Raw genomic sequence first — 13,906 nt, 5'->3', positions numbered from 1 at the left:
CATTATTCATATTTAGAGATTTCACAATCTCAAGAAAAAAAGAGGCAACAACAACAAAAAACACGCTAAGGCACAGAAAGTTTACAGTATTTACCCAAGAAAACAAAGCCAACTAGGGATCAAGCCTGGATCAACCCAGCTATCATGCAGATTGTGTATGTGAGTAAAGCACAGGTTACAGGAGAATAAAGTGAATGGAGGTGTCTGAGAGGAACTTAATACGGTCTCGAAAAAGGAAAAAAGTGAACCGAAGAGGAATGGTGTGATCAGCTCTGCACAAACCATTGCATCTGACTGAGGACACTAGGCACCATTAGTAAAGGATGGAAATTCACTGTTAACGGCAATATTAATTTTGAAAAACTGATATTCTACTACTCCTTTTCAGGAGCCAGGAGATTTTCAGTCACTAAACCCCACGATTGAAAAAGGGATGTGCTAGGTGGCACAGTGGATAAAGCACTGGCCCTGGATTTGGGAGGACCTGAGTTCAAATCTTACCTCAGACATTTGGCACTTACTAGCTGTGTGACCCTGGGCAAGTCACTTAACCCCAATTGCCTCACCAAAAAAAGGAGAAAGAAAAAGGATGTCTAAATCAAGTCAAGTAAACATTTATTGTTATTTATGAATAATTTATTGAGTGTGTGTGGAAAAGGATACCAGGAAAGCCTTCTTGCATCAGGTAGGATTTTAGCTGATACCTGAGGGGAGCCAGGAGGCAGAAGTAAAGAGAGAAAGCATTGGGCCTGAGCAATAGCCAATGAAAATTCATTGAGTATAAAGATGTAGTAACTTCTGTGAGGAACAGCAAGGAGGTAAGTGTCACAGCTTGTAGAGCATGTGGAGAGAAAATGAAGTGTAAGAAAACTAGAAAGTAAGGGACTAGGTAATGAAGGGCTTTACAAGCCAAGCAAAGAGTTTCATATTTGATTCTGGAGGAAACCACTGGAGTTTATTGAGTAGGGAGGGGTGACATGCTCAGACCCCCCCCCCCACCTGGGAGCAAGGAAGTGCATTCCCAAACACCACAATAGTTCTAAACTGCAGAAGAACGGTGGAAGCAACATCTAGATTAAGCCACTAGCTAATGCCAGAGGTCAGGTAGGCAAGGGCAAGAGCTAACAACTAGGGTGAGACAACCAGACAAGGAAATGAAAGGGAAGGTGGAGGGAGGAGCACAGAAATGTAAAACAACGATTCTCAGAGAAGAAACACATTTGAAATTAGTTATATTTTCATATTGACAGAACATACATGTCCTCAACAGTCTAAGTGAATTTAGCATCTACTTAGCAAGAGTAGTGTCAAGTGGCAAAGTGAATAGAGCTGGAGGTAGAGTGAGGGAAGTGTAAGCTATGTGACCATAAGCAAATCATTTAGCATTCCTGGGCCTCAGTTTCTTCTCTAATTGCAAAATGAGAGGGTGGATTTAATAGCCTTATAGCTCTAAATTTATGATCTTATATCTTCTAGATAGATGAAACTTGTTAATAACACCCATGCATGAATCACTAATCCTAATTTTACACATATCAGAATGTTTTAATTCTTATATTATAAAAGCAATTGTGTCATGAGTTCAAGACCTCACTGTCTTTCCTGAGCCATCTTGGCTCCACCCCCCCCCCCAAGTCTTTTAAATTATCTCAGGTTGGAAGATTGTGTCTCTCTGTCTTTTTGTAGGTTCTGTAGTTTCAGAATCTGCTGAAAGGCTTGATTTAATGTTCTTTTTTGAGAGAACCAAAGGAGAGCTCAGACAGCTTGCTGGCTTCTCTCCACCATCTTGGCTCCACCTCCCACTTGAGTCCTTGATTTTTTTTGTTTTTGATTAACTTGTGGTTCAGGAACCACCCACTAAAAATTCTGGTCTCACACAGACTTGATCTGAATCCTAAGATCTTTGATCCCCAAAGGTCAATCTCTCTTCCTTTGCCTTATTGTCTACCCCTATATTAATGCAGGAATGTCTCTGAAATGAAACAGAAATGCAAGTGTCAGGAGTCAGTTGATCCTAGGCAGGAAACTCTCTCATCTCTGCATAGGAAAGCAAACAATGGCTTTGCTCCTTATAATTTCATCAGGCTGTTTAAGAAATTCATCAATTTGGGGGCACCTAGGTGGCACAGTGGATAAAGCGCCAGTCCTGGATTCAGGAGTTCAAATCTGGCCTCAGACACTTGACACTAGCTGTGTGACCCTGGGCAAGTCACTTAACCCCCATTGCCCTGAAAACAAACAAAAAACCAAAAACAAACAAAAGAAGAAATTCATCAATTTGATCAATACCCCCTTACAGGCTTGAAATACTTAGTAAATGTTAAATTGTCCTTAGTCTGCTCATATGTCATCAATTTCTGTCCCTCCCCACAGTCTACAGGATAAAATCAATATAATGATAGCTCATACTTATGTAGTGCTTTATGACTTTAAAAGTGCTTTCTGGGGGCAGCTAGGTGGCGCAGTGGATAGAGCACTGGCCCTGATTCAGGAGGACCTGAATTCAAATTCTGCCTCACTTGACATTTACTAGCTGTGTGACCCTGGGCAAGTCACTTAACCCCCAAAGCCCCGCAAAAAAACCCAAAAAAACAAACCCTGTGGTAATAGATAATACAAATATTATCCCCATTATATAGATGAAGAAACTGAGGTCTAAAGAGTTTGTCACTTGTCTGTAATCACAAAAATAATAAGTTCCTAAACTCAAGTTTTCTGATTTCAAGTTCAATTTCTGTTCTTCCCACTATACTAATGTCCTTAGTGGCCTATTGGGGAATGGCTAAACAAATTATAGTATAAGAAAATAATGACATAGTATTGAACCATAAGAAATGATGAAATGAAAAGTTTCAGAAGAGACTGGAAAAAAACTCTACAAACTGATACTGAGTGAAGTAAGCAGAACTAGAACAATTTATACTATAACAATGACACCATAAAAAACAACTTTGAAAGATTTGTAACTCTGATCAATACATTAACCAACCAAGATCCCAGGAGACTAAAGATGGAGCCCACTATCTACTTCCTGGCAGAGAGATAATGGACTTTAAAATACAAATACTATGACAAATACATTTGTTGTTGCTTCAGTCATGTCCCACTCTTCATGACCCCATTTAGGGTTTTCTTGGCAAAAATACTGAAGTGGTTTGTCATTTCCTTCTCTATCTCATTTTATAGATGAAGAATTAAGGCAATATATACACACATACATACATAGATACATAATATATATATTCATATGGTCAATTTGGAAATTTGTTTAGCTAGACTATACATATTTGCTATCAATTCAGAGGCAGTAGTGGGAGGGACAGATAATAAGTGCTTGTTTAAATTAATATTTTTGGGGGGCAGGGCAATGAGGTAAGTTAAGTGACTTGCCCAGGGTCACACAGCTAGTAAGTGTCAAGTGTCTGAGGCTGAATTTGAATTCAGGTCATCCTGAATCCAGGGCTGGTGCTTTATCCACTGCACCCCCTAGCTGCTCCCTTAAATTAATTTTTTTTTTTTTTTTAGTGAGGCAATTGGGGTTAAGCAACTTGCCTAGGGTCACACAGCTAGTAAGTGTTAAGTGTCTGAGGCCAGATTTGAACTCAGGTATTCCTGAATCCAGGACCGGTGCTCTATCCACTGTGCCATCTAGCTGCCCCCTTAAATTAATTTTTTAAATCAATCATGAATATGGAAAAAAAATTGTCCAAGAGCTAGGCCCCTATGCTCTGGCCAGTTAGCACTCAGAAAAAACCTGTATGCTAGCTCAAGCATAGGCCACCTGACCAATTAGCTCTTTTCAGTTTCCAAGAACATTTGAAGATTAAAGACTTCATTGATAAAGACCAAAGTCAGAAGAGAAGCTTTTTCACAAAATAAGTAATGATTCATATTCTTCCCCCCAAATCTCTTCAGCATATGTACTCATTCTGTTTTTCTTTCACCTTTCAATAGCACAGGGGTAATATGTACTCCATAACTATTCATTTAGAGAGTATTAGCTACTAAATGTTTAGGAAGAAGCAGGAGAACCTGTTCACTTCACCAACCCTTGAAATTAGCTCCCAGTTATTCATGTGGCTACAATGATACAAGCCCCAAATATCAGAATAGGGGACATAAGAAAATGTCTCCATTCAAATTGATACTAAAAGACTCAATCCAAAGTGGATAAGATTAGCCTTCTGTAGGCATGGTGAATTGAAAGTTCCATTCCCCTGGTGAAGATTCCTCCGATTCCTTGATTCAGTTAGCTGTCAGGACAAGCAAAATAAGTTGTTTTCCTTGATACTGGAAAGTTATCAAGCCTAAGTTCCTGTAAATTTATCTTAGTCCTAGTATTCTGCAAGTTTTGAAGAGTATGTTCTGTCCCTGCCCCTCCTCATCCTTCTCCTAATGGTCAGTAGTCCTTGCTGTCTTTGTACTGGTAATGAGTGGGTCTAGGCTATGGGGATGGAATGCAACCAAGCACTTCCCATCTCATCCCCATATCCCTCCAGGAGGGGTAGGGAGAGTCAGAGAAGAACATGGAGAATCATGATGTGAAAATGAAAATTCTCCCACCAGGAAGGAAGAGACCCTGTTCACGTTTCCTTCTACTAACGTTGGAGGTCCCTGAGTGTTTCAGGGCCTAAGATCTCTCCCCCCCCCCCCCCCCGGGGCAATTGGGGTCAAGTGACTTGCCCAGGGTCACACAGCTAGTAAGTGTCAAGTGTCTGAGGCCGGATTTGAACTCAGGTCCTCCTGAATCCAGAGCCACTTCGCCACTTAGCTCCCCCCAGGGCCTAAGATCAATCACCATCTAGATATAGTGAGCCATGTGAAGTCTCAGGACAGAACCCTGGAAAAGTTTCTACTGTAACAATTCTGGAAGTCTGTGTCGTGTGTGTGTGTGTGTGTGTGTGTGTGTGTGTGTGTGTGTGTGTGTTGATTTTTTCTTTGTATCTCCAGCACCTAGTACAATGATTGACACTGCTAGGTGCTTAAGGGATAGATGAATTTATTAAGCATTTATTAAGCATTAAGCACCTATGTTCTAGGTACTGTGCTAAGGCTTTAAAAATATTAGCTAATTTGATCCTTAATAAATGAAGCTTAATGTTCGTTAAATGAATGAACAAGACTAGTACTAGCCCTACTTTTGGTTGCAGCTTTATTACAACATGAAACAGTCTTGGCTCTTAGTGTTTTAGTTGAGAGTCTTGTTCTGGATCCCAAGGCTCTGGGTTTGATGGCCTTACCTAGGTTTCCCAAGGCTCTACCCACCCTCCCTCTACTGACCTTGATTCTGATCCCAACTGTCTCAAAAAGCTGCCCAGCCTCCTCTCTGAGCCTTGTTTTCTTGCCTTTTGTCAATTCCTTCCTGATGGGGGTCTCCTTTTATTTCTGTTTCTTCTCTCATTCTCTCTGGAGTGTGGGGTTATCTTACAGAGATCTCTACTGAAATCTTATCAGAGTCAGGATAACTAGGGGGGTTGGGCAGGTATACTTAAGCTTTGCTAGATTGACTGGCCTCAAATACTAGCTACTTGACCTTGGGCAAGTCACTTAATCCCGTTTTCCTCAGTTTCCTCATCTATGAAATAAACTGGAGGAGGAAATGGAAAACCACTCCAGTATCTTTGCCAAGAAAACCCCAAAAAGGCTCACAAAGAATTGTACAGGACTGAAAAAAAGACTGGACAACTCCTTCTGTACCTCCCTCCCCCAATCACTTGACAGTTACAAAAGAAAACTCATAGGACTTTGAATAGTTCCAGAAACTCATCCCTTTCTCTTTATTCTATCTAATAAGGCTTATAGTAGGAGCTTAAAAATGCTAATTAACTGGCTAATGAAGAAGATACCGGTTTCTTTGGTTAGGTATAAATAGCTGTGTTGAGGACCTTTGCAACACTTTAAGCATTCTTTTTTCCCCCCTAAAAATGTACCTTTCCCTATGTGTCCTACCTTATCTTACCCTAAACTATTTTGTAAGCCTGCCTATATGACCTACCTAATGTGACCCAAACTCTCTGGGTCACATAGCTCAGGAAGAGAGACTCTAAACATGCCATGTGTGAAATTGTGAGAGACACACACGTCCATCATCCACCAATGATGTGTGGCACACTTTTGAGTGGATAAACAAACTGGCTTATTCATGCAGTGGCTAGCAAGGAACCTGAAAATTCTTGTAACAGTACTCAGGAATTACGTTAGCCAAGTCTCAAGGGAAGCCAGTGGTTCAAAAGGGTAGGGAGGGAGAATACTCCAGGCATGGAAACTGTGTGTCTATCAGGAGATGGAATTTAAAATTTGTATTTCTTCCAGACAAAATAGCCTCTAATATGTTTGTTGAGTTTTTTATGGGGTAAATTGATGGAGGTTGGGGTAGGGGTTCTTAGGAATTCCTCTTTAAAGAATTACACCTGCTAGGTGGTGCAGCTAGGTGGTGCAGTAGATAAAGCATAGGCCCTGGATTCAGGAAGACCTGAGTTCAAATTCGGCCTCAGGCACTTGACACTTACTAGCTGTGTGACCCTGGGCAAGTCACTTAACCCTCATTGCCCAGCCCCCCCCCAAAAAAATAATAATTACACCCTCTTGCACACAAATCCAATTAGAATAAAATAATATTTTATTTAGGCACCAGGGAAAGGAAACCAAGAGAGAAGTTCTTGGACTTTTCATGGGGAGAAGGCATGGGACAGAGGAGTGGTTCTCTGAGATACCTATCTCCTGGAGTAGGAGACAGGCAAATACTTTTATAGATGATGGATGGTGGTCTGCTGGGGTGATCATCTGACTGTGGAAAGCTCCCTTACTGGGGGAGGACCGTCACCCACTGGTGGTAGCTGGGGGAAGTTGGGTGAGAGGTGGCTACAATCTCTGGAGCGATCTCTGTCCCCCTCATGCCACAAAGGCAGTAGCCACACCCAATGGGCCTATCTCTTTAGGTGTGCCTGGTTTAGCTTCTCAAGGAGAAGGTTCCTTGACTTCCCCTAGAAAACTTCTGAGGTACCACAGGTCCATAACAAATTGATTATAATTCAACAAATGACCTGGTTTTGTCATATAGTTGCCTGAATGGACTTGCCCATCAGAAATACTTATATACTTAGGTTAAATTATCCTAAAGTATCAAAAATACTTTCCAGGGTTAAGAAAAGTTATCCATTTTCAAAAAACAAACATTAGGTTGTGAAAACAAGAAAGATGAAAAGAATTGGAGACTATTTAGCAAAAAAAGGAGGCAGTTCAGACAACCAGGACTGATTCTTGAGTCGTTTCAATTTTTTTTTTCAGGGCAATGAGTGTCAAATGTCTGAGGTTGGATTTGAACTCAGGTCCTCCTGAATCTAGGGGCAGTGCTTTATCCGCTGCACCACCTAGCTGCCCCTGGACTGATTCTTTAGTTCAGTTCCACTGATTTATATTTTCAGACCTAAAAACAGAACACATGTTTTGACAAAGGATGATTCTTTTAGCAAAACCTCCATAAAAGCATATTGTGTCAAGATAATGGAATGTGATAGATGAGATTTAGCAGATACTCAGGAGCCCACCTGGAGATTAATTTAAACTGATTGAATTGGATAAGGCAACTGACTGCTGAATGGATTACTGGCTGACTTCTAGTTAAGCACATCTGGCTGGTACTTAGGGTACTTAATGAATTTGAATGACACTAGCCAATCAGCTTGAAGAACCTCCCATTTCTGGGAGGGGGAAGATGAAGCAGGAAGCAGATGCTGGGGACTTGCTTCTCTCTCTTTTGGCTGCAAGAGATCGGTGTGGTGGCAGAGGACTTCAGAAGTGGGAGCTAGGGAAGATTACAATTGCCAGGTTATAGGAAATCTGTTTTCAATCTTTCTCTTTCTTTTACTATCTTTCAATAAACCCTTATCAGTGATTTTAGTTAGTTTCCCCTCCAAAACTGGGGGACAGATCAGAACCCACATTTAGAATTTTAAATTACACAATATTTTCTTGATATATGCTCTGGGCTCACTATACCAGAGTCAGGATGGCTACATCTCTCCCTCAGGGTTCTAGGGGTATCCTGAAGGGGTTGCAGTATCTCTTCTCTAGTCTTTCCATTAGTTTTGTTCCCCAACTGGTGATCAAGAGAATGACTAGAACCCAAACACCCTGAACCAATGAACATCAATTAACTTTTACAAAGGGATATTTAATTCGAAGATGTAGCAAGAACTAAAGTACCAACATTCCTTCCCTGAAACCTTGGTGGTTTACTCTCTCTGTACCATCTCAGTCACTGGGGAGAGGGAGTTCAGACTTAACACAGTTTCTACATAACATTGATCCTACCAAATTTACAGCCACATTCATCCTTGCTGCTGGATAAAATACTCATTCTCAGCTACTGCTGGGGTGGGTCAGTGTTGAACTGGCATGGACTCAGATACCCATGCTTGTTCTTCTGACCTTTTGAAACTCACAAGGTTGAAGCCTCCAGATAAATCTCCTTTACTTAAAACACAAAAACAAACACTGAGGCAAAATTCCAAGACCCAATTTCATGGGGCCACAAGTTGAATTAGGAGAAGAAAGAACCTTAGGTCTCTCACTGTACAGTACCTCCTGGAGTCAGAGCCACACTGCTGATGCTTGTTTCTGAACTTCTTCCTTTCTCAGTGCAAAAGCTGGGGTTCAAGACTGCTGTTCATCCTGGTATGCTACCCCTGGGTGCAGATCTCTTCCTCAGCCCACCCTAGATCTATGACCTGAACTTGGGTAGTAAATAACAAAGCTGCTAGTTGGCACTTGCTCCTGAGTTCTTGTACGTGTGTACACACACACACACACACACACACACACACACACCTGGTTGGGTCTAGACCACCTCTTGCCTGGCTATATAGCCCAGCCTTTCCCTGCACTGAAGTACTACTGGCCAGACCCGATCCCCAATATCCACATACCTTTCTGTCTCACTTTAACAATTTGCTCTGGAAAGGTGATTCACTGTAATTTTTTTCCTTGGATTTCCTGATCAGAATTCAGTCTGGTGTATTTTTTTAGATATGTTTGGAGGAGTTTTGGTAGGGAGCTCTCTGTACTTCTTTTTGCTCCTCCATCTTGTCTCTGCCCTTTTGCTCCATAGAATTTTAATCATGTAAGAAAATAATGGGCTTTGCCAATGCCCAGAGACCCCAGATTGATTGGATTGACTGAGAGTGACTGACTTTCCCTGAGTAATGTACTTAAAGTTAATTCAATGAAACCACACTTGCCTGACTCTGAAGAGGGTGTCTTCTCAGAGACTGTGACCTCAACATGGGACCACCCTCAAATCCAGTGAACCAATGGATTTGGGTAATGCTAGCCAATTAGCTTGAAACAGTATGGAAGGACCACCTCTCCTTGGGAGGCAGAGGAAGTTTGGACTCTCGGTTCATGACTGGAACAAGCTCTTGGAAGACTTAGGAGAAGAAACAGGCCAGGCTGAACTCTTATCTTTCCTCTAGGGTAGATAGGCTTTTTCTTGGCTTTCTGACCCAGGTGTTTTCTTTTTCACTAATAAATGCTTAATGTCAAAACTTGGTGCTAAAGCTTTTAATTTATAAGGAAACCCTAGCTAGTTTTCCCTACATTTGGGACACAAATAAGGGGACCACACATTAGATCTTAAACATCACAATCAGTTATCATTAATTAGCTTTTACAAAGATATATTTACTGAAAAGAAATAGCAAGAACAGAATTAGAAAACACATTCTTCTCTCTCCCAGCTCCAACCCCAAGGACATACTCTCTCCTTTTCCATCTTAGCCTCTAGGCATAGTGGATTGGGTTTAAACTTAAACTGGTCATCACAAAGTCCCCACTACATTTATTTCTAAATCCAGTACAGCTGATGGACAAGTTTCTCCCTTGTTTACAGAAAACAACATCTCAGTGTTTATCTTCAACTGGACTGGGTCTACAGATAACTCAGGGCTTCATTCCTCACTGGGCTTGGCTGCTGTTGCAGGCATGGATCTGATGCCAGCACCCTCTTAGTTCAGGTTCAGTGTTGGGATGAAATGTTGTACTTGAAAGGCACTGGACATTTAAGAAGGGAGGTTTACTTTGCTCTACTGCAATCAGATTTTTCAAGAAGGATGCAGTGACCCTTAGTCTCTCTGGACATGGCCCTCTTCTGGTCAGTAAGTTATCAGGGCATGATAACTCAAAAGATCTCAGGCCCCAAATGACTACACTTGGTGGGCATCTTTTATGCCTCCAGACCACGAAGTTTTGGTCAGGGAAACTGGGGCCATCAGGGAGGTAAGGGAAGCTGCATTAGGAAAACCCTGGCCCTCTTACAACTGCCTATAAACTCTGACATGAATATAGTTCCTAGAACCTTAGTGCATTCCCAACCTTTCCAAGATCATATGGTTACAACCTAGTCTGTTCCAGTTCTAATACATGCAACAGGGACATAAGCCACAGCTGGGCCATATACTCTTGGCTTTGTGTTGACCTAGGCTTGCACCAATTATTTTCTCCTCAGGCAAATGCAGTCAGAAAGGGAAGAGAACAAGGTTGAGTCATGGGGGCCTTTTCTAGGTATGCTCAGGACGAGCTAGGAAGCCAATAGAAGCATTTTTCTTCACCATGTAGTAAGTAGATAATAAACACTTAGAATACTTAAGTATTCTCTAAAGTCCACTTGGGAACTGCATCAAGCTGACCACTTTGTGCATGCTCTCATCAGACAATCTTCCATTATAATTACTTTTTTTTAGCAAGCAAACTCATTTATTCAAGCTGATAGCAAAGATAAATCAGAGAAGTTGTGCATATATACACATATGTATGTATGTATGTATATGTATATATAAATTAGAGTATTCCAGACAATATACAGAGGGAATTACTTCTCCCACTGGGAGCTAACCACCTCAGCTCAACACTAAGAGAGAGAGAGAGTCCCAGATCCCATCCAAGGACAAATTCCCTGAAGTCTCTAGCATAGTAAACAAAAGACAGGGACATGATTGAGGCACCAATTCTTCCACATGTCAACTTCTTCCCTGTCTTTTTCTCCCTCTAGGGACCTCTCCCTAAAGGGAATCTGGAACTATGTGTATACCCTTTCAGAGATGGAAGCCAGAAAGACCAGGATCTCTTTTATTCCAAGTTCTTACTAATTCCACTCTTCATGTAATCATGGACAACCAAGTAATCACACTCCACAAATTAGAAGAGTCTTATACAAATTGTCCTGGTCCCATGGATACATGATTACAGCTAGGTAGTGAAGTGGATAGAGTATTCAGAGGGGGCAGCTAGGTGGCGCAGTGGATAAAGCACTGGCCCTGAATTCAGGAGGACCTGAGTTCAAATCTGGTCTCAGACACTTGACACTTACTAGCTGTGTGACCCTGGGCAAGTCATTTAACCCCCATAGCCCTGCCCCACCCCAAAAGTACTAAGGATAGAGTATTCAGGCCTTGAGTGAGGAAGACTTAACTTCATGAGTTCATATCTGGCCTTAGACACTAGCTGCATGACCCTGGGCAAGTCACTTAACCACCCCATTTGCCTCAGTTTCCTCATCTGTAAAATGAGCTGCAGAAAGAAATGGCAAACCACTTCAGTATATTTACTAAGAAAACCTGGGGTCATGAAAAATTAGAAATGACTGAAAATGATTGAACAACAACTTGGTTACATTAAAAATTAAAGTACTATGTATTTTTGCAAAGATAATCTGTTCTCCTCTTCTCCTCCTATTCAATTCTGAACCTAATAAATTGTTGTTCTACAGTGTCTATACAAGATCCCTTTTGATGGACTAGCCCTATATAGTCTATAGTCCATTCGACTATATAGCATGATCTGGACAATAGGCACTTTATTCACTTAGTTTTTCCTATGTGGATATTAAACCAGAGTTCCTTTGTATCTGTGAGTCATTCTAGTCTCTGAAGAATTAAAGTTGAGGGTCACCCAGAGGTCACTGGAGAGGCATATTGTGTGTATGAGTAGGCTGCAACCTACAACCCATTATAATTATTTTTAAAATATGATAGTTAATGGACCTGTGATTCCATTGCTATAGAGAACTCTTTGGTGGGGAAACCTCCTCTGCCCATGTAGAATGTCTTTTATGCAACTTTGGTCTTAAAGAGGGGTGTAGGTCAGTTGTGTCAAAATCTAACACTGTCTCCATCTTAGTGCAAGCTCTCATACTTGGACTACTATAATAATCTGCTAGTTGGTGTCCCTGCCTCAAGTGTCTCCCCATGCCAGTCAAATGTTAAATTGGTATTCCTAAAGTGCAGGTGTGATCATGTCACTCATTCATTCAATTAACTCCAACAGCTCCCTATTGTCTCCAGAATAAAATATAAAATCCTTTGTTTGGATTTAGAATTTTTCCATAACCTCACCTCTTTTGGCTTTTCCCCTCTTTTGGCTTGCCCCCTCGCTCTACATGCACTAGAATCTAATGACTCTGGCCTTCTTACTGTTACTTAAACTAGACACTTCATAACCTTTCTGTGGGCATTTTCATTTGCTGTTCCCTAAGCTTGACACTCTCTTCCCCCTTCCCCCCCATTTCTTCCTCCTAGCTCCTCTGGCTGTCTTCAAGTCTCAGCCAAAGTCCCACCTTCTATAAGAAGCATTTCCTGATCCCCCCTTAATGCTAGGACCCTCCCTATGTTGTTTTTCTTCAATTTATCCTTTATATCACTTGTTAGCCATAATTGTTTGTATGTTGTCTCTCCTATTAGATCTGAGTGCTCTTTGAGACTATCATTTGTCTTCCTTTGTATCCCCATCTCCACACACAGTGCTTGACACAAAGTAGGCCCTTAATAAATCCTTATTGACTGACTGACCATCTTCTTTTTCTAGATATTCTCTCCTCTTATGTCGTCTGAGACAAACTCTTCTCATTCAGTTCCTGTAACTCTGCTCCTTCTCTGCCTCTTTGTTGACTCATTTCCCTAGGCTTTCAATGAAGGCATTAAGAGGTTTTGTCCTTGATATTTCTTTCTTCAATAGTAGATCATAGGTCAGAGGTAGAAGGGACCTTAGAGGTCACCTAGTCCATCCCAAACATGAAAGGAATGCCCTTCATAAGATACCTAAGAAGTCGTTACCATGAATGTTGACATTGGAAGATCTATAAGTCTCCCAAAGCAAATAATTCCATTTTAGGACAGCTCAAATTATTGGGAAATTTTTATTGACATGTAACATATGAACACAATTACAAAACATTCTTTACACAAATAAAGGCAGAACTAAACAACTGAAGAAATATTAATTGCTCATAAGTGAGTAAAATCAATATATTAATAATACCACCTAAATTAATTTACTTATTTAATAGCATACCAATCAACTACTAAAGAATTACTTTATAGAACTAAAAGGAGGAATTAAAGGTCAAGAAAATCAAGGGAACTGGTGAAAAAAGTGGAAAGGGAACCTAAAAGTATTTGAGCTCAAGGCCATAATCATTAAAATAATAATTGTGATGGATCCAGTGTTCAGACTGAAGCATTTTTTTCAGACAGAGTCAGTAGGGGAATTTGTTTTGCTTGATTATACATGCTTGTAATGGATTTGGTTTTTGTTGCTTTCTCAATGAGGAGTGAGGGAAGTAGAAGGGAGAAAATGCAGACCTGAAGATAAAATAGAATTTAAATTAAAAAAAGGCGAGAAGTATAGAGTCAGAAATGGAGCCCAGAATGGAATGAAAATATAAATATGTTTGTCCTAGTCACTTTAAAAAAAAAAATGAAAGTTCTGGGAAGAACTGACCAGTCAGAAGAAGGGAACTCAGGGGAAGAATGATATACCAGGGTGAGAAGATTGCTGGATCATGATAAAGAAAGAAGTTCAAAGACTCAGAGGCAGAGCCCAGAAAGGAAAAGAGTGAATTCTATGACACAGT

This window comes from Dromiciops gliroides, chromosome 2 (genome assembly GCF_019393635.1).
Source record: "Dromiciops gliroides isolate mDroGli1 chromosome 2, mDroGli1.pri, whole genome shotgun sequence".
Taxonomy (NCBI): Eukaryota; Metazoa; Chordata; class Mammalia; order Microbiotheria; family Microbiotheriidae; genus Dromiciops; species Dromiciops gliroides.
The sequence above is the reverse complement of the archived record's forward strand: the minus strand, read 5'-3'. Positions refer to the sequence as shown.